This window comes from Atractosteus spatula, chromosome 8 (assembly GCF_055471065.1).
Source record: "Atractosteus spatula isolate fAtrSpa1 chromosome 8, fAtrSpa1.hap1, whole genome shotgun sequence".
NCBI classification, from domain to species: domain Eukaryota; kingdom Metazoa; phylum Chordata; class Actinopteri; order Semionotiformes; family Lepisosteidae; genus Atractosteus; species Atractosteus spatula.
This window is the reverse complement of record NC_142713.1, coordinates 6890857-6905011: the sequence shown is the minus strand read 5'-3', so window position 1 is coordinate 6905011 and position 14155 is coordinate 6890857. Positions and strand designations below refer to the sequence as shown.

Sequence of the window (14155 nt, the reverse complement as noted above, 5' to 3'; positions counted from 1 at the left end):
CATGAAAGTCGAGTCCGGACTGGCCAGCTAAGATCTGCCCAACCCTCTTTTGGTCACAGACATTGGGCGCTGCAGTGTGGGGAATCCTGACTGCAGTTGTTGAATAGGTTGGTCCAGGTCCAAACCAGCAACAGAACCATTGGATTCAATTCACACTCTTTTCTGGTTGTGCTACTTAAGAAATTCTATCTATCCATTGATTTTCTAACCTCTTCTTCCAATTCAGGGTCACATGGGAAGCTGGAGGCTGTCCCAGCAAGCAATGGGCTCAAGGCAGGGTACACCCTGGATGGGATGCCAGTCCATCGCAGGGCACACACAGACACAGTCCCAAACATGCATACACTCCTTCTAAGGTGTTTGGATGGTTTGAGGAGACCGGAGCAACTGGAGGAAACCTATGGGAACATAGGAGAACATGCAAACTCCACACAGACAGCATCCCAGGTTCAGAACTGAACCCAGGGCCCCAGCGCTGTGAGGCAGCAGTGCTAACTGCAGCATCACCATGTCTGTCAGCATCTGCAATATTCTTTTTTAAATAGTATCGCATCGAGTGTGCAACCCTACAGAGATGCAGTTGAGAATGATGCACCTTTTGCAAGGCAGTCCTAAGAAAAGCAGAATTGTATTTAAGAAAAACAGATATTGATGCAACATAGTCCTTCGAACTTTGCTAAACCAGCTACAGTTGCCCAGCTGATACGAACTACTATGTACATTTGAATTTAAATGTATTAAAATAAATTAATATTAATATTTTTCATATTTATGTATAGCTTATAAGTATCTACAAAACATTTTAATTGGAATTTCCTCTGAAACGAGGTAACTCTTTTAACAAGCAATTTCCTTGTTGCTGAGATTGCTCTGCTCTACTTCAAATCTAACAACATGGTTAGAATATTTGGTTCAGATTCAACAAAAAGAAAGAAAAATGAAATGTGAAAATTAAATATAATGTTATATAAAAATGCACCCCATTTTACAAATTGTGCTGCGTAACCATTGTTTTTGCATAGTTATTGACTTGGGTTAATGCTTTGCTTCTTACTGAATGGTGTGGAATGAAAGGCAACAGAGCAATGCTGGTGACTGGTTTTTACAGAGAAACTAGAACAGTAAGAAAAGAAGAAATACACAGAGTCTTCATTCTCCAGTGTGCTTAGTATGGTGATGGAGTGTGACGTGTTCATAGAATCACCTGCCCATCTTGCACACTGAAACAGAGTTTTCCTCAAATTGATCAAGTATAACTGTATTAAAAGAGAAAAGGCAGTGAAAATAAAGTAAAATACAGTGCGATGTGTGGCTGCACCTTTCTGCTCGTTACCATTAGAGAAGGTTTGTGAAGTGACTAGCCCATGAATTGAATGGGTTACAAAGACATCAGTTAAAACCATTCATCATGTGCTTTGACAGCTACTGGTAGCTCTTCTTGAGAAAAATCTAGACGAATTGCAATGCATGTTGGGTTGCATATTTACATTAGCTCTTATAAATTTTATTACAGTGAACATTTCCCCCCCCCCCCCCAAAAATGAATTACCTGTACAGTACCTTTTTAACTAAAGGTGCGTGGCATGATTTTTTTTGCTCTTATTTGTTCCAGGGGACTTTTAGCCTCATACAACCTCAGGCTCATTCGCGTGTAAAATTGAAGGAAATGTGAGCATTTCTGATGAATAAAATAATATATACAAAACTCAATATCCACGATTTCACCACTACAGCACAATGCTATGGATTTTACGAAGGTGGTGTACTAAGTGGTGATTACGCTGTTGAACTTCAGGTTTTATTGCAGATGTAAATAGCTTCAGAGGAGGAATTTCTGCTGAGATGATTACTTCTTCAAATTCAAGTTCTTGAAGTCAGAATATTCACAGTTGTGAAGGGTTTCCATAGGAAGATTTAGCACTTTTTGGGCTCATGAAGTAGATCCTAAAGTGCTTACTGGCACCGGTAATAAGCAAGATTAGCCAAATGATCTTCTTTAAATTTATTCTCTCTTATATCCTTAAGACGTTGTAAAACAAGGCTACTCAAGCTTCAGCATTTTGAATCCTCTCCATTTATGCCTTTTGCCACAAACAGCTCCTCACTTCTTTATTTCACGACTACCAGTGTCAATAGAACAATAACATGCTTGTTGTACAATCGAGGTTCTGTATGTGGATTCACCCAGTGGGTGTGGATAGACAGTGTTGCAAATGAACATGACGTGTGCTTGATCAACAACCTGGAGCCGAGCTTCAGCCCCTCTCGATTTTAGACTTGTCAGTGCTCCGGCACCTTCTTGTGACATGAAAAATTGAACACTTGATCTGAGCCATAGGCCGAAAGCCCAATTTTTTTCTCTGCATTTAAAAGAAGCCTTGAAATGCAGCTGGTGTAGATTATCCACCCATCCATTTTCTAACCCCTTCTCCCAGTTCAGGGTCATGGGGGAGCTGGAGTCTATTCCAGCAAGCAATGGCCACAAGGCAGCTTTCGCCTTACCAATCACAGGGCAGACACAAATAGACATGCACTCACATCAGTGCCCATTTTCCCAGAAGCCACGTAATCTCCCAGCATGCCTCTGGACTGTGGGAGGAAATGGAGCACCTGGAAGACACCCAGGTGAACATGAGGGAGAACATACAAACTCCACACAGACAACACCCGCAGGTCTGGAACTGAACCCAAGACCCTAGTACTGCGAGACACCAGTGCTAACCACTGTGACACCCCTGGTTTAGATTTGCCATTTTTAATTGTGAATTTGCAAACCTTTTCATTTTCAAACCTTTCCCACAACCAATGGCCAAAAGGCAATCAAATATTTCAAATAATCTGCAAGTCTTAATTGAGTAAAACTACCCAAACAATGAATCTGAACCTTTGTGAAACAAGTGAGACGTGAAGAAATTTCCCAGAAGCAGGCAGGTGTGAGCTCTGCTATTGATGTGGTCGTGACTAGTGACAGGGCTCTGGTTGAAGAAAGAGGACCGGGATGTGTCAGGCGATTCATCACGTGAGAGGATATGAATCTGGGAAATGAAACTCGGATGCTTCCAACTGTTTGGACCACTGAACAATTTGATGTTCATCACACCAAGCGCCCATGGCTGATGGGTGAAAACAAATCTCTGCTGCATGTGTTAAAATGTAGGTTCCCTGGGTCCAGACAACAGTTCGGGGATTAATCTAGCTAAAGAGTGGAGACCATGTAACTTCCTGTGCTCCAGATATAAAAAGAAAAGAGCTGAAAAAAGGCTGTAGAATATGTTTAGACCAAGCTGCATTTATCCACATCTAGCATTTTGCAGAAAGCTAAAATGGACACTTTAGTGCTGAATAATATCATTCACTATTGATCTCCAGCATCTTGTTTAACAAATTAGGCACTGAAAATGACAATGTTCAAATAAAGGATCACAAACACCTGTAAGATGCTGCAATCACCCTTTCATTTATGTCTTCTTCCTCTGTAGTGCGTATAGTTAGAATTGTGCTTGAGGACCTGGAGATATATTTCTGACTTAACCTTTGTAGCTGCCAATTCTATGTGACATCCAACCCCCCAAAAAAACTTGTTTTTTCCTTTTAGACTTTGTTTGCTTTGGGCTAGCAGGCTCCAAACCTGTTACTTTGCTTAGATGTGCTGTGACTTATTCCCTCTCTTGATGTGATGTATCTTCTGGTAAATGCAAGAGATTTTCTTCAAGATTAGGGATCTCTTTCGACATAGTTTGCATTAATATATATTTTTTTTAATTTTCACGGGAATTCAGTAGAACTGTGTGACACACAGGGCTGTGTGTGGTTGGCCATGTGCCCTAGCCTTATCTAGTATATATCTCACTAGCCTTATCTAAATATATCTCGTCTTTTCTGCTGAATCTATTTTTAAACGGATCTCAGAACAAGCCCATGAACAGTGAGATGTGCCGAATTGGTTTTGCAATTTCAGTGGAAAGAGCCTTCAGTATGATTCACAAAGGATGCACAGAAAAATGTGTGAGCTTTTTTGCCTTGTAATCCCTGTCTTTTTTATACCAATGTTCCCAATTATTTCTTTATTTTGGTTTATTTTCGATTGGTTTATGAAATGTCTTCACTTGTTCAAGCGAAGTAGTATGTGGATAGTAGCCAGCATCCTCTGTTAAACACACTGAAATGCCTTATAACTTTGGTTTCATTACAGAGTAGGCCTAGTGCAACAGAGCAGAAAATGTAAGTAATCAGCAATGCTTAAGAACAATAATAATGCTGCCATTTTGTGCAAATGTTTTTCCTTGCTTGTTTATGGTTTTATCCAGTCGTAATCCGGATGATAGTGGAAGGCTTTTGCGGAAGCAAACATTTTTGCACATACACAGTTAACAGCAAAATGTTGTTTTACTGAGAAAAATTCACAACGGATATTCACTACTGCATGATGACTTTGTGGTGTGAAGGCGGACCTTGACATGCTGAAACATAATCTTGGTGACAGAGGAGTAAGAGTTTGGAAAATATTGCACGCACCAAACTGTGCAAAGTTTTTAGTAATAAGTAACTTTTATGGATTCTGTCCAGCTTCAGGTGCTCAGAAAGCATCAGCTTTGCAATAATAATAATAATGATGATAATGTAGTAGTCCGGCAGTACTCTCACCACACACCAGCTATCAGTGGGGAACAGAGTGATGAAGACAGTTCAGAGATGGGCATTATTAGGAGGCCATGACTAGTAAAGGCCAGGGGGAAATTTGGCCAGGACATTGGATTAACACCCTTTCATGTTACACCTTGGGATTTTTAATGACCATTTTTAATGACTCATGAGACTCCCCATAGTCATTAAAATCCCCTTTTTTAGTGTACAGTACATCTCATCCAAAGAGCGGCCCTTTTTTTTCCAATATAGCACAAATGAATAAAGAATGAAAAAAGTGCCCCAACAGTATAGTTAAAGCAGGTGAAGGACTATAAAGGCAGCTGTGTTATTAATATTAGTTTGGCTTTGAGGCAGAAGAAAAATTGAGAATTATAGTATTCAGCTGTTTATTAATCATCATTATGTGTTACTCATACAGAATATAGCATTTTGGATGTCTGCGGGGGTTTAAGTCCTGTTCTTAAGTACAGGCACAGCAATCGTGGCATAACAGCAAGAGAGTGACTTAACAATTGTGTGGTTTTGAGTGGGGCATCACAATTAATGGGAAATAATGGCAAAATTGCATATGTACAGTACTGTAAACCCTTCGATTTCACTTAAAGGAATGACTCCCAAAATGAATCCACAGAGTTCTAATTGGTAAGAGTAAACCGGACATATCGAGAATAGTAGTTCAGGTGGGTAGCTGCGTCAGCATGCGTAGGCTGCAAAGGAACGAGTAATAGGTTTATTCCATGCTGAAAAAAAGAAGAAAGAGAACACAACGTTTCGGCCGTGGAGCCTTCTTCAGGTGTGAGAGAGACAGGGCAGTAGGCAAAGGTAAAGTAGCGGGAGAACAAAGGTTGAGAGGGAGGAGGAGTGAGAGGCGGGAGCAGGGGACAGAAAGAGAGGCCAATCAAGAGGTGTGAATATCAGAATGGGTGCAGAGAGGTGTGAAATGAAACTTCCAATGAATGGAGAAAATTTAAAAGAACAGTAGTCTGTCGTTAAGGGAAGGGAGAAGGTGTGATCCTAGCTGCAGAATAATTTTAGTTTCGGTGGTCTTTCTGATGTATGAGTTCGGAAAACCGTCTTTGAGAACACAGACGGAGAGATTAGAGTGGTCGTGGCCGTCAGAGGTGAAATGAGAAACAATGGGCTTGGAGAGATCTTTAATCTTTACAGCCCTGACGTGTTCTCTGAAACGGTCTCCGAGTCTCCTTCCTGTTTCTCCAATGTAGATGGCTGGGCATTTACTGCAAGAGATACAGTAAATAAGGTTGCTGGAGGTACAAGATGCTGTCTGGGTGATCCGGAATTGTCCTGAGGGGCCTTGAATGAGTGTGGTGGTGGCTGTGTATTTGCAGGTGATACAGCGAGCTCTGTTGCAAGGGAAAGTGCCTGGTGTGGATGGTTGTTGAGGGCGGTCAAGGGAGCTGTGAACAAGGAGGTTACGCAGATTAGGTGGTCGGCGATATGAGATGATAGGGCGATCAGAAAAGAGGGCCCCAATGGAGGGATCATCCTGTAGGATGGAAAAGTTGTGGTTAATGGTCCTGGGGATAGGAAGTGTGTTAGGGTGGTAAGGAAGCACCAAAGGAATGCGGTTGTTACGGCGGGAGTTCCTGATCGGGTTGATGGTCCGGGGGGTGTTTTTGGCTCGGGCAAGGGCCCTGTCAATCACACTGCTGGGGTATCCTCTGTTGATGAAAAATGAGTACATTTCGAGGGCTTGGTTCTCGAAGTCGATGTCGTCGCTGCATAATCGTCGTAACCTAAGGAACTGTGAAAAAGGAAGAGAGTTTTTAGTGTGGTTGGGGTGAAATGAGCTGTACAGGAGGTAGCTGTGTGAATCCGTGGGTTTGTAATAAACTGAAGTGGACAGTCGGGGGTAGTTGATAGACAAGTGGATGTCTAGAAACGGAAGAGTAGTGGAAGATATGTTAATCGTATATTTGAGGGACGGGTGGAAGTTGGTGAAATGGTGCAGGAAGAACTCAAGCTGATCGTTGGAGCATGTGGCGGCACCGACGCAGTCATCAATATATCGTTTGTAGAGGTCAGGGACATAGCCAGTGTAGGAGAATAGGCCAAGCTCGCGAAAACTTTGCCGGAGCAAGTTCAGGAATACAAAAAATGTTCTAATATTCTTTTTTTTTTAAATGGAAGATGGTGATGTCCCTTATATATATATACACCTTTCCTATTTATAGAACACTCCAGGGCTTGTACAATTTAGAAAGGTGCGCAGAATATTTTGAAAATGCATTTTGAGACTGCTGACTCGCAGCCGTGCGCTGTTCTTGGCACATTTTCCATTATTGATTGATTCACTTCCTTAAAACGATTTCAGCTGCACAGTCAGTAGAAAGAAACAAAAAACGCATTATCTAGACCTGCCGGCTGTCATTGCATTCAAGCCCTCCCCCCACCGAACACTTTTTTCCGTACCTGTAGTAGACTTCTCTGCTACAGCTTATTGAAATTGTTTACAGTGTTGTGAAAAAAAGCAATTCTTCTGTCGTTTCCAGGACATCCAGCACAGCAACTGTTGACGTTTGCGATCAAACAATAGTTTTCAGAGCAAAACCTAAGCCTTTTTTTTTTGCAGGCTGATTTAAACTTGTGAATCAGCAGTCTGGCGTCAGTGTGCGGGAGATGTAACACTTTTGTCTCTCTAAAAAAGGAACTTAACCTGAAACACCTGGGGGTGATCTCAGGACAATCAGAACAATTCACGCATTCTAGGCAATTCTAGGAAGTGGGCATAGAATTTTTGTAAACTCAGGGGAATGCTAAAACTGAATGGATTTGTTTTGGATGAAGAGCCTAATCCAGTCATCAGGACATGTTCTGTAGTTTTTACAACCTTTACACACATGTAGGTCCTTTTTAGTAACCAGAGGATTTTTTAAGTAAACTAACATCAGCCTGATCTAAAGTACCCTTTATTGATGCTATGTAGCTACTGTATGAAGCTTATCTCATGATCACACATCTGTAGGGAAAAGTAGAAATCTCTAAACTACTGGCCTGACAGAGCCAGCCCTGCAACTCGTGTTGCTTAGAAGAGTATATCGCTGTTCCATCTACTATCAGCTGTTGATCCTATCCTTTGCTGTTCACTAGGGGCTGTAAAGCAAAAAGGCCAATTTAGAAAATTCTGCTGGGTGCAGCACTTAAAATTGTAAATCATTTTCAATTGATCACAATGCAAGATACATACTGTAGCTGCTTTCAGTGATGCTTAAGTTCATACGGCACCCTCGCTGCCCTGCCACAAACATCATTGACTTCCCAGGTATCTTTAAGCTTGCACTTGTTGTAGCTTCTCCAGTTGCTGTGGAGTTCCCAGCAGGCACTAAAGGCCTGACATTGTGTAAAATAGGGACATTACAAAAGGGAGGATGGTGTGGTTAAGCCTCACCTTTTGCAGTGTCGCATAGAAACCTTCACTGTGAATGGTGCAGAACAGAGCCACTGTTCATTATTCATTGCAAGGCAGCTACAAAGGTAAAGGAAATAGTACTGTGAACACTTCTTACTTCTGTTACATTAGTACGGTTAATAACCAAGAGTATAGTTTATTAGAGACAATTTGGTAGGTAAAATTATCAGCTATCGATTTATCTGTTTGATTTAACACAATTCTCAAGTGACTAAATAAAAGCTGTGCATTTTCCTTGTTTTTTTCCCCCAGCTTAAAGATATTTGTACATGATAAAATTATAAAATTTCTTGTTGTTACTTGAAAATGATAAAAAATGTTTTGCACTTAGTAAAATAAAAGTAACTGGCTCTTTTATTTAACAAGGCTCACAAACACAAGAATAACTGCATTTTTGCTTGTACTTGTAAGATTAGAGCTTGCATATTGGGTTCTGCACAGGGAGAGCTTAATTAGGAAAGTCCTGTGTAGAAAAACTTCTGTTAATATCTTTTTGAATGGAGTTTATAACAGACTTTCGGGAGTTCAATCAGACTCAGCTGTCAGTAATTTCCCATCACTGCTAAAACACTATAAACACTCTACGTGAACCCCTTTTCTCCCTCACATAGTCTTTTTGCACCCCACTACTCCATCTCCACCTCTGCAGCTGCCCCTTGGTCACTCCTCTGTCCACAGGGGGGTCCCAGCCTCCTCGTCCCCTGGACAGGAGGTCAGCCCTCAGCCATAGAGGGTTAAGTCTAATTGTGACTAAACACTCCATAATCGTCTCAGTACACTTAATTCTTGGGTGTTGTTATTCCTAGTGAAAAGGCTCAATAACTGGTAGTTCTCTCCTAGACAGCAGGTTTGGGTCTGGCTATGTATTCTAGCTGTGACAGTGGGCCAAGCACTTTTGATATTGGAATGATCTTGAATTGGCCAGGATTTCTGCGGGTTGCCACGGAGCAGTGAAACCTTTAAGGTCTGCGGTTTTCTTTGTGAAAAAATATGTAAGTCCTTCAGTTGCTAATATAGAACAAACTACCCAGCCATGTGGTTGAAGTCTAGATGAGATCCTTGGATTATTTAACTACTGCCAGCCTAGAGGGGCCAAATGTAACCATTGTTTGTAATCATTCTCCTGTTTTTAGGTATTTGAATGGGCAAGAGAGAGAAAAGAAACTAGATGATAAAAGAGAGGTGGCTAAGGTCCTTTTAAGATTTCACTGAGGTGTTTACTAAGTAAGATGTCAGTAGTGTGCCCTAGGCTAAGAAAATAATGTTTTGAATTACGTAACAGAATCTTAGAAGAAGCAGGAGTATTCCAGATACTAAAATTTAAGAAACATCTACAAGGCCCAGTGATTTTCTGCCAATTCTTCTTAAGAGCACAAGAGATGTTATCCATATGTCATTAGCGAAACTCTCCCAGCAGTCAATTAAGATAGGGCTAGCAACCATTGACTGGAAAAGTGCTTCATGTAGTGCCCATCTAGAAAAAGCACCACAGATATGGACCACGAAATCATAAATGTTAATTTTTAGTAGAGGACTATCTGAATGGCAGCAGGATTCTTAAAAAGTACTGTAGGCCTTACTAAACTACCTTGTTAGTGTTTTGGAGAAACAACGGCAATGATAGATATGGAGTACCATAAATAATATGAGATATTAACTGTTTTAATTAATTCTTTTGATGATGTTCCACATTGAAGATTCATTCTATATGGATATTCTATTCTAGATAGCTGTAGGCGTCTAGGATAATATATGTATTTGGATTAATAACTTGCTAATGGATAGAAAACAGACAAGACACAGATAAGTGGTAAATTCTCAAATTAGGGTAAACGTCCCCGTGTTAGGATCACAGCTCTTCCTTATGTATATCAGTAACAGAAGGCGAGTCAAGTTTGCAGTTTATACTAAAATAGGATTAGCAAACAAAAGCTGCAAATAAAAGGACTTTGACAAAATAGACTACAGTCTAGACATGCAGAGTGCTACATGTAGAAGAAACATGAACTACAAACATTAAAAAAACATTGAGCAAATAGAAACTACCTAGGAAAACAACATACTGTAGCTCTTTATGTTGATACAGTGCGTCATAGTGTTAGACGACTATGAAGATAACTGATTTAATTTTGCTCCAAAAAATTCATGACCTTCATGATAAACAGAGCATCGCAGTCCAGAGGACACAAGTATAAACTGTGTGGAAGTGCATTTTAAACTGAAAGCAGGGGACACATCTTTACACAAAGGCCTGTGGGAGTATGGAACAAGCTGTCCTGTCATCCATTTGCTGAGACCAAAACAGCAGCAGTCTTTTCAAAAAAGAGCCAAACGGTCCTCCTGTCTGTAATAACCGGTTTTTACGCTTATGTGCTTATTTTTGGAAACAGAATCCCCTCCATACGGATTGTACTGTAGCAAAAAAAAAGGCTCATCTAATTATAACTGTGGAGATCTTGCCTTTCAGCTGTGTTATTTTGGGTAATGTATGATAGTGATTATGATTCTTCAGTGAAGAAAATCTAAAAAACATTAAGTTATAATATCACTCGAAGGGATTATTGTCTTATCGTTTGTCGTGAGAAATCACATTACTTCTATGTCTGTAGCTGTGTGACTGAAATGCATTGCAGGAGCTTTTTGACCCCATCAGCAACAAAATGGTATTACTTACGTAGCAGGCAGAGATAAATAACTTGGCTTCAAAATCGCAATATATATTATTTGTGTTTAAGATGATGCTGCACACTTTTAAATACTGTCCAATGAACTACCTGAAATGGAGTGCTACAGCTTTATAAAGAGATCCGGTGAAGAATAATTCATGCTCATATTCACCCTGTCTGCATTTAAGCAGATCATTCACAGTGTGGCATAGAAATGTGACCTTGATACTCAGTTCAGAATACAAAGGTCTGTGGCTCAAAAATAAGCTGTTGGAGAAATTTAAGATTTAGCTTGCAGGAAAGTTCCAGGAGTACACAGACTTTTGCAATATTTTGCTTTGCTAGAAGTTAAATAGATCATTTTACTTCAATCAGGTGCAGAATTTAGTATTTTGCCAACACATTAAGGGAAAGGATGAAATTGCGACAGCGCTGAACAGACTTTAGGGCTTGCAACTACTCCCTAAAATGGCAGGATTTATTTTAATTCTTAAATTAAATTAAATTAATTCTTAAATCTTTAATTTTTATGCCACAAATGTTGACATTTTCCTTTGCTCATTTTCAGTTTGCATCTTCAGACTTGTTGAAGCAGGGTCCTCACACTCAGCAACTCTTTCTTAGTAACTCTCTCTCTTGTGTGGTCCTTCCCAACACCCAAAGACTTGGCCTGTTGCATATTTTGTTTTTATTCTTCGGCCTTGTCTTTCATTTCACATTGAAAAGTCTTTTACAGTGTTTGGTCACTAGGAAAGACGAAAAACAAATGAGCCACTGGAAAGATAGTTGAACTTAATCTGGGTAAAGGTCTGTTAGGATATGATAGTTTTCTGATTTCTCAGAAATGTGTCTTGCGGCAAACAGCTACAGTATGTTTTACATACACAGAAACATACAGACAGTACAAGTAAACCTCTTAATACATAACCCACACATCTACCCATATTAATATTAATACCCATATTAATTTCACACCCTATATACTCAACTATACTATATATAGTATACAACCAACTATATCAGAACCCTGTAAATTTACTCACCCCACTAAGCCCATGTAATCACTTTGGCCCATAATCCTCTATTAGCACTTTCCCATAAACCACTACTCATTTACTGTGAGCGTGATTATTGATTGAGTTGTTTGATTGAGTGTGGGTTAAAAGAAATCTTCATTTTGTTAAGTCTACATTGAAGAGAATGTTTGTGAGTTGATATTCTTCATGCAGGACCTTGGAGAAGACGCTAAAAACTAGCCCCAACATGCTCTTCAGTTTGAAAATGTAAAGCGCCCTGCTCATAGGGGCTCAGAGGGGGCTACCCCACTAGCCTAGAAAACATAGTCAAGAGCCTGGACATCTTAGCTTTTTGTTGCAAAGAAAGAGTCCTTATACCAGATGGTTATTTCATACTGCATCACACTTACTGTATCACAGTACAGAAAAACATGGACAGAATCTTGATCTCCACTTTTGCTGTTTGTCTGCTAGGTTTAAGCTGGTAACACCTGTGTCAGTGGAGGGATCTTCTGAGAATGATTAAGGATGCGTTTGAGTTTGCTGTGAAATTTTATGGGATCCCTGCATGTCTTAACCTTCTTTTTAGCATTCTGGTTTAGCTGTGTGTTCATCTGCTTCATGCTTAAAGCTTTAGTTGTCTTTATTTATGATTTATTTCCCTGAGGCAGCTTGGCATAGTTTTTCCATCTCTGTGCTGTGATTCAATTGTATTACTAGAGCTTGTGCTTTATCGTCTGCATTGCAGAAAGGTTGTGGGTCTGAAAAGGGCGCTATTTCCCCCAGGCAGTGTGGAAGATTGTCATCTAAGCTTCAGAGTGCAATTTTATTTGCACAGCTTGTGAGGCTGCATACCAGTATTCACCAATATTCAAAGACACTGACACATAGACTGTATATAGATAGATACTTTATTAATCCTGTGAGGGAAATTGCAGCCTGGCACAGTCAATACAGCACAGTGTAACGAAATGATACAATAATAAACAATACTATATAGTAAGTACAGTCAGTGAGAAGTGCAGTAAAAATGGAGTATACAGAATTGCTCCCAGTACAGAAGATACAAAACAAACCAGAATGTATAGTACACAAAAAATATATTGCACATTATAAATATATTGCAAAAATCCCTAGCATGTATTGCACAAAAACAAGAATTCATGTTTAGTCCAAAAACAGGTCAGTGTTGCCCATGCACAGACACACAGTGGATGAGTTGTAGAGTCTTATGGCAGAAGGCAAGAATGACCTCCAGTAGTGCTCCCTGTCGCACCGTGGTTGGATCAACCTATTGCTGAACATGCTCTTCATTCTCACAAGCATGTCATAGAGGGGATGGGAGACATTGTCCATGATGGCCATTAATTTGAACACCATTCTCCTTTCAGCCACTAAGCCACCGCTCAGCCATATGCATACGTTTAGAGCGTTTTAATGACTGTTGTTGCTCTACTGACCAAATCACTGCAAGATGAGAACAATCTACAGAGTGACTTTCCGGTGATTGTAGGAGTACAGTAAATTATCTTAGGGCTCGGAACACCTGAATGCTGTATGTGCAACAGCATTTGCTAAGGAAAAAGCTCATTTAACTTAATGTGCACAAATTCTAACAAAGTTTTGAAGATGAAAATCATGGCACGAGGAATAATTCCTCTGCCATTGCTTTCAGCAATCTGGGTTTTAATTCCCTATGCTTCTCAGTCCTGAGGCTACTACAGTAATAGAACAGAGAATAATTTGGACCCTCTCTGTGGGCGACAGCTTTCAGTACTTTTCAGTCAAGGAATTAAAATAACATTTTTGATAATTGCTTTATGTGGATTTCTATTTAAAAACCTGTAGGTGGTTTGCTTGTACACCCCAATGGGACTTCATTGCTGCTGTCTTTTAATTTACATATTTCATTTTAAGGTGGTGAATGGGTTACAGTACACTGCAACAATAAGCTATCTGCCCCATATTTCATATTTTCCTTGGTATGAAGTCACTGCCCTTGCTGGAGCTCTGTAAAAATGTTTCCTAGTTACTGCAAGTGGGTAGTTTGACTTCATTGCTCTGTAATTAACGATAATGCCAGTGTACATGAATAGGCCCTCTTTGTATCATTCATTTTGGACTTCCCCTCAAGAGGAAACATTTTTCCTTACTTACTACAAGTAAATTTAATTTCTTACATTTTTAAAGGAATTCAATTATGAACTGAAGTCATTCAGAATACTGTTGTTAGGCACAATGACAGTGCATTACGTTTTATGTGGATATTCATGTGCAGTATTTGCTTGTGGAAGTGCTGAGTTAGTGGTCCATAAATCCTTGGAAGAGTTTTAAAAAAATAAATCAAGTCATTCTTCAATTAAGGTATAATTAAAGTTACACTTAAAGTTAATAAA

The 14155-nt window shown here is 39.9% G+C and overlaps 1 protein-coding gene across 1 annotated transcript in view; it reads left to right on the top strand.

Moving 5' to 3' along the window:
- The window catches only part of ppm1h (protein phosphatase, Mg2+/Mn2+ dependent, 1H), a 71221-nt gene that overhangs the window by 15150 nt on the left and 41916 nt on the right, over positions 1 to 14155 (top strand). The gene's annotated exons all lie outside the window — the stretch shown is intronic.